Source organism: Panulirus ornatus, chromosome 8, assembly GCF_036320965.1.
Source record: "Panulirus ornatus isolate Po-2019 chromosome 8, ASM3632096v1, whole genome shotgun sequence".
Taxonomy (NCBI): Eukaryota; Metazoa; Arthropoda; class Malacostraca; order Decapoda; family Palinuridae; genus Panulirus; species Panulirus ornatus.
This window is the reverse complement of record NC_092231.1, coordinates 15,710,894-15,733,337: the sequence shown is the minus strand read 5'-3', so window position 1 is coordinate 15,733,337 and position 22,444 is coordinate 15,710,894.

Below are 22,444 nucleotides of genomic sequence, written 5' to 3'. Positions count from 1 at the left end.
ACGAAAGTCATTACAGTAAGACACTTATATCTTGGCACACAGGTGTACTCTCCTGCTTCACAAGGAGACACTCGACTGAAATGCATACATACATTCGTGGATCAACAGTGGCTGAAATCAAAAAGGAAAAAAAGAATAAGCGAATAGCAGATGATGAAAAGAGAAATAACCAGTAAAATTCCTTACAACCCAGGGATTCCCTCTCCTATGTGTTCACCGGCTGGCGCCACCCTCACTCACCCTGACATGGAGAGACCCATGCCACACATACCCACGATCAGAGCACTTCATTTACCCGCCACAACCGGACAGACGAGTCACTAGGTAATCATACACACACACACACACTAGAGACATGGTATACAATGGTGTAAAAGATGTACATACTTATAACGTATACACGTAACATCTTCATTATGAATATTCAAAAATGAAGTCCAATATGTTCGGTGAAAAATACGTCATAAAAGCCCAGCGTGCATTGAATGAACGAGAAAGAATAAAACAAATCAAAAATGACTATTAACCCTACCTCACCTAATATACATTGACGCAAGACATATATACACTGACACATGACATATATACATTCAACAGAGGCAATAGCTACCTCCTAGTCGACATAGAAATTCACCAGTTCATTCTTCAATATCCTAACTTTAAAACAGACGTTGAAAAACTAGATAGTTCTGCCCAACTAGAATTTATCTACAACCCACAATAACCGTGTCGTTACCTCAGTGTTACGTGTAGTGGGTCTGTTCCTGTAGGAGAGGAGAGGCGAGGAGGGACTCCAGTATGGACACATCGGTAGGAGAGGCGAGGAGGGACTCCAGTATGAACACATCGGTAGTAGAGGCGAGGAGGGACTCCAGTATGAACACACCGGTGCTTAATGAACACCTGGTCAACACAGGCAAGCTCGCTGACCGCTGTGGTACTCACGGTCGTGAGGGTGAGGGAGCAACTACCTCGGTCGTGAGGGTGGTTCTGTACTGTTCAAAGACCATCTATGAAGAGACAGGAAAGCGGGTCGAAACGCGCGTGAGCGCTGGCTGCTTTAATTCTGCGTGGGGTCAACAGATGGCGCTAACTACCATGGCGCTTGTTGTCCCTTTATTTACGGAAATTGTAACGCGAGGTGTAACAAGCGTTGGTGTGAGCGGAAGAGGCCACTGGTGTGCAATTTGCATACAAACAGCAAAAAAGATCATCCAGAACTTGTTTCGTGTTTTTCCAAAGGATAAAAAGGAAGGTACATAGATGATCTTCAAAACGCATGAACAAATTACGTACAAACATGCTTGTTGTAGCATTCCCCTTTGACTACGTCTCTCAAAAGTATGGCACAGTGGTTATAATGTTGTCAGTTCCAGGCTTCTGTTTTCCTGTCTTATATCAACTATTACGGTAACAGTCAATTAAAAAATAAACTCATACTTTACAGAACTGACCTTGTATGATGACTGACAAATAATTCATCATTTTGAAATCAAACAATGCAATGCACATTCAAGAGTATGTGAAATTACAAATGTAAGTGTACTACAACCATTTATAATGACACACACACACAAACACACACACACACACACACATATATATATATATATATATATATATATATATATATATATATATATATATATATATATATATATATATATATATATATATATATATATTCTACCCTTAAAATTAACATGGTAATTTTGCCAGGAATCCCGGTAAGCTATACCTCGCTTTGTCACACTGGATGTCTTTATAAAGTGCGCAAGGCTCGTCCCCCTGTGAGGGTAACGAGCCAATAATGTGCCTACAAGAGACACTGATAACTTGTATTGCAACAGGGCAACAGTAGGAGGCCAAGTGTCAGCATGGGCCCATAGAGAACCTTAGCAATAGCAATATGGGTGCACAAACAGTGAGCTGTACCTGCGACGCACGCAAGGCGCGCCGCGATGCATTTTAACAGTGCACGTGCAGGCCGAACTGACCAGGGGAACGTGGGCCGACGCTGAGCAAGGACTGCCGCACGCCCGGAACCCTCGTGCACGAACAGACCAACCTGACGAAAAGGACATGGCCCGTCACACTGAGGAAAAATTTCCCGCAAGCTCGGACTCCCGTGCACACACACTGTCGTCTATACATCTGAGATGATATTGCAACTTTACAACATACATGTTTCACGGAGGAAATCCGCATCATCCGGGGAAAACAATTCACAAAGTTTCAAATCCCAACACAAGCAAACAGGCGGAGAGAGGGTGTACAAACCTGTTGGCCTGTTGTTTGTACCTGATCAGGCGGCTTTCACCCGTGAAACATGTTGTTTATTGTAAAGTTAACATATATATATATATATATATATATATATATATATATATATATATATATATATATATATATATGTGTGTGTGTGTGTGTGTGTGTGTGTGTGTGTGTGTGTGTGTGTGTTATCTTACATATTGTGGTGCCCTGTTTAGTTAACGTACTGCAAACCATTCAAACATCATGAAACATGTCAGCTGGCTGGGACGGTCTGTGTGTGTGTCCCTCACAGTCACCAGCTGGTGTAGCATCCTAGGTACGGCATCACACTGCAGTGGGTCGCCAGCTGGTGAGTGGTGCTGGAGGAGGCAGCGGAGGGTTGCTTGGGAGAGCTTGTCGCCTGTCAATTTAGGCAGTAGCCACTGGTGTGTGGCGCCATACATGACTAAGGCTACGGAGGTTGGTGGCACCATCTGGTGTGTAGTAGCACTGGGGGAGGATAAACGCGTTGTGATGACACCTCACTTGTCCTCTCGATGCACTACTCTTGGGTTGCTTGTGAGGGGGCACTAAACGGGTACTTGCCACTGGGATATTGCATGCCATTCGGGTGGCATGGGAGTGGAGTAGCGCCGCCAGGTGCTTCACACTAGGTGAAGGGGAGTTGGGTTGGAACCACCTAGCGTGTGGCGGCAGCAAGGGCGATGGGGGAGACCTTAGAAACGGGGGTGAAGTTGGACTTGTCCCCAGCGGTGACCAATTTCAGGAAATTTACGGTAATATTTCACTTCAAATTGATCTCACTGGGACCCCCCGAACATCGTAGTGTGTCGATGGCAGGTTGTTGTGGGTGCCACTGGATGGGTGGGGTGAGTTGGGGGGATGTGCGTCCTGGGTGTGTAGGAGGGAGCGCCCCTGGACCTGGCTCACGGGGTGCCCCTGGCTGTGGGGCTTGGACACAGCCAATGTCCACGTATCGTAGTTATCCCTCTGTCGATTTCGTATCGATACATAATTCATGGATGTCGATAAGATACAGCTCTACTGTAATATACTGTTTCAGAGAGAGTTTATCTTTGGTTCTTTATCTTTTGAGAAGAAAAAAAAAATGTATGTCATGGAACATAAAACTAACAAGAAGCATTTAACGATAAGTTCAAAAGTAGAATATACATGTATGTTACGTACACACATGTTAACATGCCCAGGTATTTCCAATGCTTTAAGCTTGTCAAGATTGTTCTTTTAATCACATTATTCTTTTTAAGCAAAGGGTAACTTGTCTAAACCTACTTTTTCGCTCTTTTGACAAAGAGTTCACTGTTCATCACTCCTGTAGCAGTTAGATATTACATGTTCCTTTTTTTGTGCTAGAGATGTTGGAGCCATCATTACCTGCACTGATTTGTTATTCGTTTTGAGTAACAAAAGGTATATCTATAATATAAATGATTCGAATAAAATGTTGACAGTTGCTTCATTCTTCAGTTTTTACAGAGAACAGAAACAGAAAAGTTATCAGTCATTGACTTATCCATCATATTTTCTCTGAAAGATGAAAATCAAACGTAAATAGCATCATAGTTCCAGTACAATTTCCAAAATCTAGAGTGTTATGAATGACGAGCAATCATACACGAATATAGAAAGAAAACAAATGAAATTCATAAATACGAACGTGCTATACGAAGATATAAAATATGATGGATAAGTCAATGAAGGATAACTTTTTTGTTTCTGTTCTATGTAAAAACTGAAGCATGAAGCAACTGTCAACATTTTATTCGAATCATTTATATTACAAACATACCTTTTGTTCCTCAAAACAAATAACAAATCAGTGCAGGTAATAATGGCTCCAACATCTCTAGCACAAAAAAAGGAACATGTAATATCTAACTGCTACAGGAGTGAAACATGAAGACAAAATATCGTAGTATATAGCGACTACCTACATATCGACACACATTTTCAGGCAATGACCGCTCTTATGTTGTGGGTGCCCTGGCTGAAGAGGCGCGTCCTTGGGTGCCGGGATGCTCCGGAGTGTTGGTTTGCCCCTGCTCGCTAACTGGTTCAACTCACCATTTTCTGTAAGTAATTCCTCAACTACTCACTTATACCATACTTTTAAAACGCTTTAGGATTTCTTTCGATATCTTCAACGGTGTAAGTGTCATGCTGGAATATGATTTAATGTACAAACCTCTTAGTTTCTCTACGCATATTTACCTAAGTCATGTTTACTTGTCTCGTTTTCTTTTGTGTTACTTTCTTAGGCAAGAGGCTTTTCTTCGGGTTCATCGCTCAAACACTTCGGCTTCCTTTTGAAACAAGACCGTATTTTACGCACTGGCACTGTTTTCCCTCCTCTTCTTTGAAAGTATTACTGAATCTGTTACAAGCTACGACGATATCGCTTTCTTGAACGAAATCATCCAAGCTTTGCGTGTCAAGAGTAGTGCAAAGACCGCTGAAGTTTCCATATCTCAAATCTGGTGTTTTTATTCTTTTCTATTTTTTGTGACGTCCTTGTTGATAGACATTATAGGCAGTGCTGAAATCTATCTCAAGAGTGTTTTTGCCGGTGATCGCATGTACCTCAGACTTATGAATTGTGGCCTAGAACTATATATATGATATGTTTTCATCGCAAGTATATCTTTCTCAAATACTCGTGTTACGACGCTGTCAAGGTCACTACCGAACAAATCTAGGTACAGCCTGATGCTACTTGTGAAGGATTCTAACCACGTACAAACCGATATGTTGAAATATCTTAATACGATCCAATCTTGTCCATTACATATTTCTGCCATATGATCGTATCCTATTACGATCCAGTCTTGTCCATTAGAGATTTCAGCCATATGACCGTAAAGTCACTCGTCTACTTCCGTTTTCTGTGCAAGGGGGCTTTACTTTAAAACCAATCCAACTGTTATTTCCTTCGAAGTATATATCTTTTAAGCGCAACATAAATGGAGTTGATTTGAGCAACAGTTGTAACATTATTTCAGTACGGGATTAAGATTAGACCTGACGAAGAGCAAGAAACATCGAACTTTCTTCATGTTCTCTATCACTGTTAAAACACAGTGTAGCCAGAAATCGCATATTCGACAAGGAAATCTCTGTTTTTCGTATCTAACCAAAATCCCGACATGCCAATCATAACGTAATTCTACCTCCAAAGCGACTGTTTCTAACTCCAAAACGTTTGTTCACGAACGCTGCGTGCTTTAACATAAGATATATTGATATGGGACCGACAGAGACGTCTCGTCACTGGCATGGTGCTTGCGTGTGTCCGTGGCAGCGGGAATAATGTGTCGTAGAGAGCAGGTCGCCACCCTCACCACCACCACTATAGGTACCTGATCACCACCAAAGGAAGCACATCTCGGCAATCATGAGGCCTCGTCAGGTGCTCACGCTGGCTACAAGGCAGACAGAACCTGCGCCCAACTCGTAACGTATCTATCTATAATTCACTGTCGTCAACCAGAAGAAAAAAAACATCATATCACACGAATGTATCAGGAAATTAAGAGAGACAAAAAACATCCAGTGGTTGGGAACCTGCAGGTCAGGCCCGGGGCCAGCAACCACCGGGGCGAGGGTAACAGCAGAGGGAAGAACACCTCTCCTTTATTACAACCACCACTCGTCCACGATAGCCACGGGGCTAGGACGGAAGGCCAGGGGACGGGCAGGCCCCCCTGCACTGTGGTCAGCAGGGAGGAAAAGTTCCCCCAGACGGTGAGGGGGGAGTAACGGGAAACCTCACCTAACCGTCCGGCATATCTTTCATGCCAACCATCGGCAGTGTGGGTACAATGTGCCTCCTCACCCTGTTTATAATTACACTGGGAAAGTTCCGTACACACACACACACACACACACACACACACACACACACACACACACACACGTGGCTTGAGCTGGTATGAGTGTGTGTGTGTGTGTGTGTGTGTGTGTGTGTTCGTGTACATACATAGAAGTAATGATATCTTACATATACATATGGTTAAGAGACGGGGCAACACGAGTGTAAGTAAAACTCTCGTCCTCTTAACACACAGAGTAATCAAAAGGTAACCACAACACACAGATGGGCCCTGGGAGTGGTCTTGTGGCTCACGTCCCCACCTGAAGGGTCTCTGTCAAGGAGACAACCACCTGCTGGCAAACGTCAGATTTGCAGTCAGCTGCAGAGATATAGGAAAACATTAAGCACACAGTTCACATTATGTTTCCGGACGGAATAGAAATGTCTTTTTTTATATTTTTCCGTATCATAAGTCTCTCTTTGTCACAAATTAAGGCCCGGCCTTGATGTGGCCTTTTGTCCATGACTGGAACCTTCAACGTAAAAAAAGAAATAATATATATTTGGCCGCTGCACTTAAAAGCTAATAAAAAAGGAATACGAGGAGACGAGGGCAATAAAATTGGTGGTACCAGAATCAAGACAGCCGAGTCATAGTGAAAGGCTACTGACCCCCAGGGAAGCAAGAGGAGTAAGGGATGACTTGATCATAAACATTACAAAAGTTTTTTTTTTTTTTACACTGGTCTGATAACGGTAATAAAGACCAGTCCTTCAGCTCTTTGACAGATGCACATCTTGAACGCCGTATACCAAGGATTCAAACTACAAAATCGTTCGAACGAATGAATCATCAGAATTGTGGAGGAATACAATTGTGAGTGACTGACAGCCCAAGAAAAAAAAAGTTTTAAAAGGCTGTATCACAGCGGATAAAAGTTCAAAGGAGTGGACGCCACAAGTACAGAGCTTACTCCCCATCCTGTTTTAGTAGGCAATTATACTTACAGGTAAGTACACACATGAACGTGTGTGTGTGTGTGTGTGTGTGTGTGTGTGTGTGTGTGTGTGTGTGTGTGTTATTAGCCATAAGAACATATTATGCCAGTTTGAAGTTTCTACCTTCTCATATCTTTCCCAATAACTATGACTTGGCACATGTCAAAAGACAGGTTTTCCACTCACTCAAAAATTCGTAAGTACTTTCCTTTGTCTTTTCTTTTTCCGTTTCATAATTCTCTATATACATTTCAATCAAAAAAGATTAAATAAACTGGCTTCTCCTCTGCCATTTGTACGTCATATTCAGGTGTTCTTACATTTCCTTTGTCTTCACTTACGACGTTGCTTACTCTCGTGTTATCTACGTAACATCTTATCACACTTTCATATGTTTGTGTACGACGTATGTCATTGATACGAAGAGTACTGATGTTCATCCTCTTTCCTTAAGACACATGACAGAGCACCTTCCTCATCCCACACACTCCCATTTGCTGATATTTGGAGGTTTCAGTCTCACAGAAACTCCTTGATCCACCTTCCCATCGTACTTTCGTATGTCCCTCTTCAGCAGGATCTTAAAGTCTGCTCCGCCATGTACCTTAGCTATTTCAAGAGAGAGAAGACATAGGTCTGAGACACTGCAGAAAGATGACTCCAAGTGATGTCTGGCCTCATTGCTCAGTGAACGATGGGTGTGGGAGGTGAGTGTGGGAAAGGGGGTTAGTGTGGAAGGTGAGTGTAGGAGGGGGAGGGGAAATGATAGTGTGGGAGGTGCATGTAGGGATGGGGAGGGGATTGGTGTGAGAGGTGAGTGTGGGAGGGAGAGGGGGTGGGGTTGGTTGGTGCGGGAGATGAGTGTTGGGGAAGAGGTTGGTGTGGGAGATGAGCGCGGGGATGGGATGGGGGAGGTGTTGGCATGGGAGGTGTAATGAGAGCGGGTGTTGGCGTGGGAGGAGCAATGAGACGGTCTGCGACTCAGAACTATCGCTGTCACTGCCTCTCATGACACAGAGACATGACGCATCGATGACTACAGTCATCAGTAAACTGTAAAAAAAAAAAAGAAAAAAAAACTCATGGCTATAATGAAGACTATGTCATTTCCGACCGAGCCATTACAACTGTTGTAATGATCAACTTTTCGCCTTTATGACGTGCGTGACATCATGCTCTGGTTTAGACCATGACAGACCTGTTGTGCATGTGTCGGCCGGGGCATGTCGGCCCCGCAGGAGCTAGACCAACCTGCTCCGCCTCCACCCACCCCGCGCCCCCACAATGCCAGCATCCCTGCTGTAGTTCCCCCATCACCTCTGGCCAACACCTCCTCCAATCTAATAGTCTAATTACCTCCTGAATATTCTTTACATAACCCGTTCATTTACTTATGTTCCTCTTGTTGTTACTGTGACGGTATATATATATATATATATATATATATATATATATATATATATATATATATATATATATATATATATATATATATATTAGGTCAGGTCTAACCAAACCTTTTTTTCTAATCGAATCATGAATCCAATCGACCGAGCAAATCAAGGTTATAGGTATTTATATCAAACAGAAAATTGTTTACAAAACACAGCAAATATTGTTTACGTCTCAAGATAATGTACTTGAACATCTACAAAAAACAAAGGTACGTAAGAAATCTCTAGTAAGGAGACAGGTTCCGGTTTAGAGAGCAAATTCAAAGTTAAACTCTAAAGTAAACGATTTTTTTTCGCTGACAAACATATAGTTTAACACGATTCGTGGTGATTATGAAAAGTAAAAGTTCCTGAGAACAAAACACAACCTAACTATTTCTTAGAACAAAACACATAATGTACTTGAAGACTAGCAAGAAAAATAGAACAAAAACCGACGAAGAAGGAAATGTTCTTGCAAAGGAGATAAAGGATAATGTCTACGAGAGCTTACGATAATAATATCTTTGTGATTGTATAGAATCATCCTCGTCTAAGGTGACGACCTATGGTAAGATAATATAGCGAAGGTGTTTCCCGGAAGTAATACAGATTCGAAAACATCGAATCGGAGGCCCAGGTAGAGAATCGAATCGAGTTCTCGATCACGATTTGTTATCAAATAGAATCTCGAAGCTTCGCATTATACATGATGGGAGTGGATGTGAGCGAATGAGGCCATTTTTTCGTCTTTACTTGACGCTGCCTCGCTAACACAAGAAATGGTGAGTCACGGACAGAACTCCTCAGTAAGGCCAAAACTGGAGACTTAGAACAAGTGTTGAAAGAAACAGAGAAACGTTCTACGCGTAACGGTTGGTAACCGTTAGGCGAAGACATGAGATGATGGCGTTCCCATGTCCACTGGTGTGTGTGTGTGTGTGTGTGTGTGTGTGTGTGGAAAGAGAGTCACAACTGCGGCCAAACCCTGTGGTGCCCTACAGCCACACAATAATTATTACAGGGAGTGGCTTGCTGAATATAGATGGCGTGGCGTGGCTGATGACATACCAAACGCCTACAGCCAGCTCTTGAGAGCAGAAGCTGATATGATATCCATGGAAGGGGAAGGGATAACCAGAAGTATAGATGAGATAACCAAGAGTATAGATGAGATAACCAAAAGTATAGATAAGGGGGAAAAAAAAGTCAAGGTTTATAATCAGACTGGGAGAGCTGATTACCCGGATCATTTCTGGACTCTATTCTGTCTAGTATATAGAGCTAGAGTCTCTCAGGATGTGAGGTTACGACTCCATTAAAAGAACAAATTAATCCCTTGTATAATCCGAGCAACTGCAAAGACTGGAAGAATCTTAAGTGTCTGAACAAGACTCATCCTCCGGCTGAACTGCTTTAATTACACACATAGTTCTGAAGGACTGTATACTAGCATTAAACTCGTAGTTCTGAGGGATTGTATACTAGCATTAAATACATAGTTCTGAAGGACTGTATACTACCATTAAACATATAGTTTTGAAGGACTAAATCCTACGTTTAAACATATGGTTTTGAAGGACTAAATACAAGCATTAAACATATAGTTTTGAAGGACTGTATACTACCATTAAACATATAGTTTTGAAGGACTGTATACTACCATTAAACATATAGATCTGTAGGACTGTATCCTACCATTAAACATATAGTTCTGAAGGATTGTATACTACCATCAAACGTACATTTCTGAGGGTTTGTATACTAGCATTAAATACATAGTTCTGAAGGACTGTATACTACCATTAAACATATAGATCTGTAGGACTGTATCCTACCATTAAACATATAGTTTTGAAGGACTGTATACTACCATTAAACATATAGTTTTGAAGGACTGTATACTACCATTAAACATATAGTTTTGAAGGACTGTATACTAGCATTAAATACATAGTTCTGAAGGACTGTATACTACCATTAAACATATAGTTTTGAAGGACTGTATACTACCATTAAACATATAGTTTTGAAGGACTGTATACTACCATTAAACATATAGTTTTGAAGGACTAAATCCTACGTTTAAACATATGGTTTTGAAGGACTAAATCCTACGTTTAAACATATGGTTTTGAAGGACTAAATCCTACGTTTAAACATATGGTTTTGAAGGACTAAATCCTAGCATTAAATACATAGTTCTGAAGGACTGTATACTACCATTAAACATATAGTTTTGAAGGACTGTATACTACCATTAAACATATAGTTTTGAAGGACTGTATACTACCATTAAACATATAGTTTTGAAGGACTGTATACTACCATTAAACATATAGTTTTGAAGGACTGTATACTACCATTAAACATATAGTTTTGAAGGACTGTATACTACCATTAAACATATAGTTTTGAAGGACTGTATACTACCATTAAACATATAGTTTTGAAGGACTGTATACTAGCATTAAATACATAGTTCTGAAGGACTGTATACTACCATTAAACATATAGTTTTGAAGGACTGTATACTACCATTAAACATATAGTTTTGAAGGACTGTATACTACCATTAAACATATAGTTTTGAAGGACTGTATACTACCATTAAACATATAGTTTTGAAGGACTGTATACTACCATTAAACATATAGTTTTGAAGGACTGTATACTACCATTAAACATATAGTTTTGAAGGACTGTATACTAGCATTAAATACATAGTTCTGAAGGACTGTATACTAGCATTAAATACATAGTTCTGAAGGACTGTATACTAGCATTAAATACATAGTTCTGAAGGACTGTATACTACCATTAAACATATAGTTTTGAAGGACTGTATACTACCATTAAACATATAGTTTTGAAGGACTGTATACTACCATTAAACATATAGTTTTGAAGGACTGTATACTACCATTAAACATATAGTTTTGAAGGACTGTATACTACCATTAAACATATAGTTTTGAAGGACTGTATACTAGCATTAAATACATAGTTCTGAAGGACTGTATACTACCATTAAACATATAGTTTTGAAGGACTGTATACTACCATTAAACATATAGTTTTGAAGGACTGTATACTACCATTAAACATATAGTTTTGAAGGACTGTATACTACCATTAAACATATAGTTTTGAAGGACTGTATACTACCATTAAACATATAGTTTTGAAGGACTGTATACTACCATTAAACATATAGTTTTGAAGGACTGTATACTACCATTAAACATATAGTTTTGAAGGACTAAATACAAGCATTAAACATATAGTTTTGAAGGACTGTATACTACCATTAAACATATAGTTTTGAAGGACTGTATACTACCATTAAACATATAGTTTTGAAGGACTGTATACTACCATTAAACATATAGTTTTGAAGGACTGTATACTACCATTAAACATATAGTTTTGAAGGACTGTATACTAGCATTAAATACATAGTTCTGAAGGACTGTATACTACCATTAAACATATAGTTTTGAAGGACTGTATACTACCATTAAACATATAGTTTTGAAGGACTGTATACTACCATTAAACATATAGTTTTGAAGGACTGTATACTACCATTAAACATATAGTTTTGAAGGACTGTATACTACCATTAAACATATAGTTTTGAAGGACTGTATACTACCATTAAACATATAGTTTTGAAGGACTGTATACTACCATTAAACATATAGTTTTGAAGGACTGTATACTACCATTAAACATATAGTTTTGAAGGACTGTATACTACCATTAAACATATAGTTTTGAAGGACTGTATACTACCATTAAACATATAGTTTTGAAGGACTGTATACTACCATTAAACATATAGTTTTGAAGGACTGTATACTACCATTAAACATATAGTTTTGAAGGACTGTATACTACCATTAAACATATAGTTTTGAAGGACTGTATACTACCATTAAACATATAGTTTTGAAGGACTGTATACTACCATTAAACATATAGTTTTGAAGGACTGTATACTACCATTAAACATATAGTTTGAGGGAACTGTTTTTATTTTTTTTTTTATTCATATTCGCCATTTCCCGCGTTAGCGAGTAGCGTAAGAACAGACAACTGAGCCTAAAAGGAAAAATCCTCACTTGGCCCCCTTCTTTATTCCTTCTTTTGGAAAAGTAAAAAGGGAGGGGAGGATTTCCAGCCCCCCGCTCCCTCCCCTTTTAGTCGCCTTTTACATCATGCAGGAAATACCTCGCAAACGCGGGAGACAGCGGCAAAAAAAAAAAAAAAAAAAAAAAAATATATATATATATATATATTATATATATATATATATATATATATATATATATATATTATATATATATATATGCCGTGCACGCGCCGGCTGGGGGGGGGATCACTGAACTGCTACATGCACTGCATTCAGAGAGGGGGACAAATTGCGCGGGAGAATCATATTTCCATTATTCATAAATTCCGTTCATCAGCAGAGGCTCCTCGTGCAGGACGCACCACCTCCTCCTCCTTCTCCTCCTTCAGCCAGACGTTGCCAGCCAGACACAGCCGGTGCGCGTCCCGCTCCTTCCCTCAGAAGGTGGACGGCGTGAGGGTCATATTGTTTTGTTCCACCTTCAGAAGCTGCCAGAGGTCGTTCGGATGACTGGCTATTCCCCCTCCTCCACATTCCGATATAAGCTAACTCAGATGATCGGTTTGCTGTCATGAAATTCAACATCTGGTCAGTAAATATATTTTTTCTTTTTAAAGAAATCCGTGTCATATGAACTACTCATGCAATATTCACACACACACACACACACACACGGGTCTCCGTGGTATAGCGGTTAGCGCTACTGACCATGGGATTGCACGGGCCCACCTGGGGTAATGTCCCGCATGCTTTCGAACCCTGGGAGCGGCAGTCGGCGCATGGCCAACTCAGCTGTATACCCTTCCCTCCGGGAGGGTCAGTAAATACTGTATATACGACTCTTGCTTAGGCTGGGATGTGTGTGTGTGTGTGTGTGTGTGTGTGTGTGTGTGTGTGTGTGTGTGTGTGTGTGTATCAAAGACACTGTACACGCGTAAACACAAGGTTCAGAGACGGGGCAACACGAGTGTCAAACTCTCTCCCCCCTTAACATACACAGACATATTTGAGAGCTGACGTTTCGCCTAATCTGGCACCTTCAGAGAACTCCAGAGGAGCTAAATTGTCTGCTGGCAGATATCAGGATAGTATTCTCAGTACACGAAGATGCAAAGGCAAAACAACCAAAGGCTACAACATAAGATTAAGGAAGTAACTTGGTAGAGAGGATGTAAAGACACCTTTCAAATATGAGGGCTAACGCATGGATGGTATAAACACAAGGACGGCGAACGAAGGGGACTTTCAAAAACCTAAAGCAAACGAAGCTAAGATGGTTGATATATTCAAGACGCCAGGGAATGGACGACAAGTGACGATTACATGGGATGCGGAATTTTGTAACCGGGAGCATATCAAGCGGACGAAACAGCTTGCCAGAGAGAACTAACTCAGTGTGCACATCGTCAGAGGTTGATAGAATAAGACAATGGCGAAAGAATTACAAAGACAGTCAGAGGGCGAAAACAAATGCTAATCAAAAGAGGGCCAGAAGACAGACCACCCTCATCTCTACCTCAGGGAGGCCAGGATGTGCGAGGCATTACGAGCCTCAGACTGATGGTAATGTATACGAACGCTGATGGATGGGAAGTAAATGGCAATGAGAAAGAAGGAGGAGGAGGAGGAGGAGGAGGAGGAGGAGGAGGAGGGAGGGAGGGGAGGAAATGGGGACACTGACGGATGGGTCGTACATTTAGCAGATGATGGGAAGAATGGGGAAGAACTTGCACGGTGGTGGTGGTGGTGGTGGCGATGATATAAGTATACCAAAGAACGGCAATGACCCAGGACAATTAGAATGGTGGAAGCAGCGAGGGTAAAGCCATCCTTTCACCGAGCAAAACAGAACTTTTCCGATACGCCACTGTAGCCAGACATTGCCGTCCGTCCACACGTAGTAACACAGAGACTACAGACAACAGGTAAGATGCGTCAGTTTGAAAGAGTGATCAAATTATTCTGGGGCTTGACTTAATGACGACATGAAAAGGGGAATCAGAGAGGAAACTTGATTCAAACAAAACACGAGATGAACTATGATCATGTGAACAAAGAAGTTCCATTCTTCTTTAAGGACATAAGTTGGAGATGAAGTTCCTACCCAAAACATAAACTTATCGTGATGGTAGGTTCTGTGTACGTAATTCACAAGGAGAAAATAAGAACATGGGTACCAGAAGAAGCTGTATGAGAATCCTTTTGTTTGAACACCAACTAAAAAGAATCGTCAGAGATACACACTGCTTTCTGGCAAATACCAGAACTGCCATGGATTAAGAGCGATGACGAAGAATTTCCCAACGAACAACTCACGACAGAGATCAAACCTGAATCAGGACACGATTATCAAATTTGGTCACTGCTTATAGAGGGACACAAAGAAAGGCGGGGGGAGGGGTAATAAAAAGCTACCAGATTTACGAGAGCTGAGCTACAGTGAGAGGTATAAGGCCATAAATACCCCACCATGTATAAAAAAAAAAAGACAAAAAAAAGAGGAGATATTCCACTACAGACTTTTATGTCTCTAAACCACTTAGATTATACTGACTGTGGACATTCTTCCTCGTGTACAATGCAAAGACAAAGCAACCCAGAGGCCGCTATAGAAGAAGGTAAGCGTGAAATTATCTTACAAAAGAGTTAAAGCAACACCTCTTTTTTTTTTTATAGTATGAGAGTCCCGGACTTGTGAACTGAACTATGCTATGAAAGTGTAAAATGCTGACGGAATTATGATAAAAGTTTAAAACGCTGTGTGATGAGGGTGAGACCCTACCGCTGGAGGGTTCCCTCCCTCCCATGCTGTACAGATTGGAAAGTGCAAATAGCACATGATTAATCACACTCGTACACACAATACACATACCCACAAAACGCAGAAACACACCACAACACACACACACACACACACACACACACACACACACACACACACACACAGAGGGATAAAAATGAGGCACATATATACACGGCTAATAGACGGGGCAACAAAAATGTAAAATCTTTCTCCCCGTTAACAAAGAATAACCACGAAGATTAAGGTTACACACACACTAGACGGTAAATAGGTCTTGGGTAAATGGTAGTAGGGACAGAACAACCAGAAGCCATAACGTGACATTAAACAAGCAACTCGTTCAAAGAGAGATGTGAGGAAGTACTTTTACAGCACGAGAGTCGGGGTGTGGTGAGGAATGGAAGAAGATGACCGAGAACATGGTTAATGCAGACGGCATAAATGAATTAATGAAGTACGACAACAGAGAATGTTCGAGAGGTGGAGACCACTAGTTTAAACCTCCCTCCCTCCCTAATGCAGTACAACAGGTAATTACACACAGGTACACATGATTTTAGCGTGGGCTTCATACGAACATCTGGGTAACGTGACGTGGGAAACAGATCAGGAATAACGGAAAAGCCAAGGGGAAAACATTTACCGCGAGCTGCTGTTGCTTGACCGGGAACCGCGTTGCCAGACGCGAGATGATGATGTCGTTGATACTGTTGTTGTGATGCTTCCACAGAACCATGAGGTCAACTCTTCATATCATCATCACAGAGGGATACGCCACCACCACCACTACGTGTGTATCATCGCCATACCCTCGATAAACCTATAGAATTGACTGCAGCCCCAGACTGATCCCAACCCTCCCTCTTCGTTACACTGCCCCTCGACGAACGCAAATCTCTACCTCCTCCTTGCGCACTCCGAATAGTGCGGGTTGTTGCTGTGATGTTGAGGTCGATAAACACGCTGCCAGGCGAGAGATGTTGATGTTGTGATGATATGTCTGCACCGAAACACGAGATCAACCATTTTGATATCATCAGTTCTTATACGTGTGTGTGTGTGTGTGTGTGTGTGTGTGTGTGTGTGTGTGTGTGTGTGTGTGTGTGTGCCCTTGACGCATGATATGGGTTCAGGCTTCTTGATCCTCATCTGTTGATGGCCATTAAAGTCAATAACATACTTACGTGTTATTTGTAAATATACACAAATGCCGCAGATACATAGGTACACAAGCATCTACCTAAATAGACCAGAAACCGTGAAAATAAGCAGATTAAACGTAATCGTCAGTATAAACAAGTTCAAAATTGGCATTTAAGCAGGAAGCCGACTGGGGATTACTTGAAAGTGTTCGTAAACATTTTGATGAGATGTGAGGCAGCGGCGAGCTCGCCACTCGACGTGGGACTGGGGATCTGGACGTTTCTCTCGATGCACTTCGATGATGATCGAAGGCGGTGGACGAAGGCAAAAGAAACGAGATCGCCAAAGTTCAGGAAGGTTATTCCCATCCCAGAGAGATAAGTGTGTTTTCATCTGAAGGAAAAGACTGGGTCACTTAAGGGCCAAATTAAATGAATTACAAAGGTCATTTAGAACCAAATTAAATGAACTAAAGAAATATATAAAACAGTATAGAAGGAATCCTTAAGTAGCAGCAGAAACACTAGTGATAAGGTGGTAATGAAAACATAGAAATGCGAACCCGTGGGACAGGGCTGGCCGAGGCAACAACCATGCAAGTCTTTTAATCTAAAGCACATGAGAAGCAACTGATGAAATTGCGAAGAAAAATAAAACAGAAAGTTATAAGAGATTAGGGTAAAAAAAAGAAAAAAAAAAATCGAAGAGAAGAGATGAAATACGGGACATTAATGATAAATGATTATAACACACACAGGACCTGCTGGAAAGTCGAAAAGTCCCAGATGTGAATAACAAGACTGAGGGAGACGTGAGTAGTATGCAGAGGGGGGGTATGGGGGCTGGATGACGCCAAACGGTATAAGACTAATGGACCAGGAACCATTGGGGATCATGTAGGTCATGATACTGGCCACAGGGGGGAAGAAAGACAGAGGTGTAGAGAGTAGGTGGCAGGAGGACTCTTGAGATGCCAAAAGAAGCGAGGTATAGGAAATTATGGAGGCTGTAGAAGATGAAAGAATTGAGCCACAGAGACATTCTAAGGAAGAATCGAAAGATACGACCGGGAAAGGAAAGAACGGTCTCATGAAGGTAAACTCTTAACTCAAGGATGATAACAGAGCAATATTGAGACATACCCAGAGACTGGGGAGTCATAGGGAGATCAAAGGTATGCTTGTAATGATGAAAAAGAAAGAACTAGAATGTCGGGTTAATGGTGAGTTTCTGGTGAGCGAGGAGGTAGTCCGAATCTATACTTCACATCCTCAGGGTTAATCCTGATGCTGTGGACCGATTCCTTGAAATCAAAATAGATTTAGTAATTTCGCAGAGCTCACAACTGGACGCTGGGCAGAGAACCGTCGCGAAAGATGTGGAAAAAAAAGATAATCCTTCATGATGAAGTAAATCAGAAGTGGAACAAACTCGGTGAAGAAACAATGAATTCTGGAAGAACTCAAAAATGTTACTAACATGCCTGACATATTACAAAGATTCCAGTCAAGGGGAAAAAAAAGGTTTCAAATGCCTGTATGTTGGAACTACAGGAAGGTTTTTAAGGGGATCCCACGAGCGTGAGTCTCCCTCCTCACCTGTGCACAGATGCACTTCATGACGACGCGCGTAATCACACACCAACACGTTCGCACAGCATGAATTTAAGATATACACATAAACATACAATCATATACATTAACAAACAAAGGCACAGGCAAACATTCACGTACACAAATGCACAAGCACATGCTCATTCGGAAATTCAGTACACACACACACACACACACACACACACACACACACACACACACACGCGCGCGCGCGCGCGTGCACATTATGTGGGGAATTAAGGCATGAAAGGGAGAGGCGAAGCCAGAAGCAAAGAGGATTAATAATCATGACACTACACGGAACAACAATTTTCATGGGGACGGAAACTGGGAGGTAAAGTTCAGTAGTCATGATAAAGGTTATTTGCATGAAAGGGGGTCTGTAAAATCTACAGTGAAGGAGTAGAATCACAGATACATTTAGCTTCCAATATTGTGGAAACGTTGAAAAAAAAAAAGGGGGCACTAAAAATAACTGTCAAAGAGGCAAAAGAGCTCAGGGATGTACTGTGGAGGAGATATGGGTGATACGAGAGCCAAAGAGCATTTGGAAGTTATTATGAGAGAAAGGAATGGACAGAGAAAACTAAGGAGGAAGGCATGTAGGAACTTCGAAAAAAAACTAGTGGACAAGGTCGATTATATCGAAAGGTTTCTCATAGATTCATCAGGAGTAAAGTGTCGGTTCCAGAGGAGCTGATCATGATAAGGGACTCATGGGAAAGGGTTTTAGATGAGGACGTGAATGTATTGGAGGAGCTGAACAACAAATTCAGGTGTTTTCACAGTGGAGGACACTATATACAAACCCCGACACCACTGAGGTGGAATAGGGGGGGGGGGGGAGAGAGGTTTTGGGAAGCACTGATATTTTGGAAGAGGCATAAGCACGTTGCCCAACACTGGTCATCCACCACCCCAACGCTAGCCAGACATCAGCCCAACACTAGCCAGCCATCGGCTCAACACTGGCCAGCCATCGGCTCACCACCAGCCAAGCACTGAAACCTCGCATTAAGGTGGAACTATGACGACGACGATGTTGAGTACGAACTGACACTTGTTGGTGTGGAGGGTGGCGATTCCCTGTATCCTTAGAAGTCACAATACAAAGGACACGCTATGAATTTCATCCAGCAGGAAATAACATGTATAGATTGGACTCTTACCTGAACACGTCTGTGGATGATGCCAAGGTTCATGAGGGAAATGAAGAGCGAGGAGGAGTTAGTTGTCTCATATCAAGTTTTCGTGATGAGCTGTAATGCCAACCCTTCCTTGTTTTCATGTTCTTGAAATGTTATCTAAGTTAGTTTTCAATCTGTTATTTACCAATCTGCATTTTGAACTAAACTAAACTACTGCGGCTCTTTTTCACCCATTGTAATATAGAATGTTCTGTTTATATATATGTATAAATATATATCTATATCTATATCTATATATATATATATATATATATATATATATATATATATATATATGTGTGTGTGTGTGTGTCTGTGCGTGTATTTACCAGCGGCCAAGTATCAAATAAAAAATTTTCTGGCACCATTTTAATGAAACCACTACATCCCAATTGCAATTTCCCATCCACATTATACCTTATATCACTTTATGAATATTTGAATTAGGAACAGTAGTCAACAAGATACGTTTGTTCCTCCCTCTGTGCTGGTCATTCTGATACAAATATCCTTCATCAGTCCTACTCAATACGAAGACTGCTGCTGTTTATATGATGTTGATGAAGACGTGTCTTTCTCTCATCACCATGATATAGCAACCCTTTAAGACCGAGGTTACGTTTATTCATTACACATAAACATACATTTCTGGATAAAGGAGATTCATACCTCCATACATTAAATATTTAGTGATAAAAAAAATGATGTTTTTAGACCCAAATCTGCACCAGTATCAGGTGAGATGCGTTTGGCATAAAAAATATGGCAATATATTGCATTTCATGAATGTGTGATGAAGCAAATTAACAAATGAGGTGTCATATGCGAGGCAGGTCATCACTGGGGATCATTTTGATGTCTGTATTACTTGCCTATCACATCAACTAAGGAAACAGTAGCTCTCCTGATATATATATATATATATATATATATATATATATATATATATATATATATATATATATATATATATATATATATATATATATATATATATATACTTATAGCAAATATACAAAAAAAAAAGTTGCTACCAGTTTCAAAAAAACTTTACCATCTATTTCTGCCTTACATCTTAACACTCAGAAAGTAGCTGTTGTGTTTGGTCTCGCCACGGAGAGAGAGAGAGAGAGAGAGAGAGAGAGAGAGAGAGAGAGAGAGAGAGAGAGAGAGAGAGAGAGAGAGAGAGAGGTAGTAACCTGACCACTCCCTGGGTTTTTTCGCCCCAGCATACAGGGACTACTGTCCGTCTTGACCTGGGATCCCCGGAACCACCTCACTACACCTTCCGTGTCAGGCAGGACGTGCTGGTCTTACCTCTTCTCTCAGTCACCACAAGACTCCCCATGTGGGCGATCCTATGACCCTCAGTGCTTGGTCCCACGACCCACTTCTGGATTGGTCCCAAAGCCCTCACTGTGGGTGGTTCAACCCCTTACCCCACCCGCCCCCTTCACGTGTGTGTGATCCTAAAGCCCTGCTGATCGTATGTGGTCCCAATACTCCCCTTGTGGGTGATTCCAAGGCCCTGCTCCCCCTTCCTCCAGCCTGTGGCATGTCCAGCCGGCTCCATGGCGGCTTCGCCGTGACCCATGTTAATGTCACAGCCACCCACGTATGCGTACGCACCACCACTGACTCCTTGACATAATAGATTTCATCCTAGTGGGCAAACCCATATGCCTATTATTGCACTCCATTGTTCAGTGGGGGTAAGCGAACTCCTTTCACCACTTTCAAACTCAACAGAGCAACAATAGCCTTTATATATGGAAATAGGACCATTAATGGAGGCAATTCTTTGTCCAACCACTCTGGGCGTTTTTAATCTCTCTTTTTTTTTTTTCCACGGAGTGGAGACCATTTCTCGGGCTGTGGTGACATAATGGGAAAGTAAAGCGAAGTTTTTTTTTCAAACTGTAGTTTTGATAACGGTAATTCTTGTTTGTGTTTCATTAATGTCGGTCGTCTTTATCTTTTTCTCTTTTTTTTCTTTACGAGGCTGTATGGCGATGATGCTATTATTATTGGCTATGGTGATAATGAAGGCAGAATACATGGGTAATATATTCAGTACATCTGAAACATATTACTTTTTTATAATTTTTTGCTCGGTCTGGCATGCAGGACGTAACTGGTCACTCTGTGCGACTGTGTATATATGTAGTGAATACATCCTGTTACTTATCGTTTGTTTGTATAACTATTGGCTGTCTCCTGTGAGGCGGGGTAGCGACAGAAATGGATGAAGGTAAGCAAGTATGAATATGTACATGTGTATGCATGTAATGTCTGCGTGTGTATGTATATGTTGATATGTATATGTGCAGATGTGGGCGGGAAATGGCGAATAGTTTGAAAAAAAAAAAAAAAAAAAAAAAAATATATATATATATATATATATATATATATATATATATATATATATATATATATATATATATATATATATATATATATATAGTCAGATGGGGCCACCAAATCAGAGATGACTCAGAGATAAAAACTTTGACACCCAACAAAATGAACGGATGGTGAAAATGTTTATGTATCCATGTTTTTAGATATGATATTCATCATCAGGTGAACATTATCTAGCCAGAGTTTAAACTCAGTGTGTGTGTGTGTGTGTGTGTGTGTGTGTGTGTGTGTGTGTGTGTGTGTGTGTGTGTGTGTGTGTGTGTGCTGGGATGGGGGAAGATGGGGAGTGTCCCCCCCCAATCCCTTCAACTCAAATCCTCCCGCACGAGGATAGAGATTTTCGACCAGTGTGTCAATAAGTGACATGAAGGTATGCACATTGTCACGAGGCAAGAGCGTTGCAGACAGCTGAACATCCCAGACATCTGACCAGACTAACATGCGCAGATGGGTCTACGCCCTTGCGAGAGCATTACCAGCCTTATCAAGATGAACCTGGCCAATTCGACGGCCTACGGAGTCCCAGGAATCCACAAGTATAGACCAATTTATGATCAAAAGTTGAACTCACGAGGATATGAGAACGAGCTACATCCTGGCA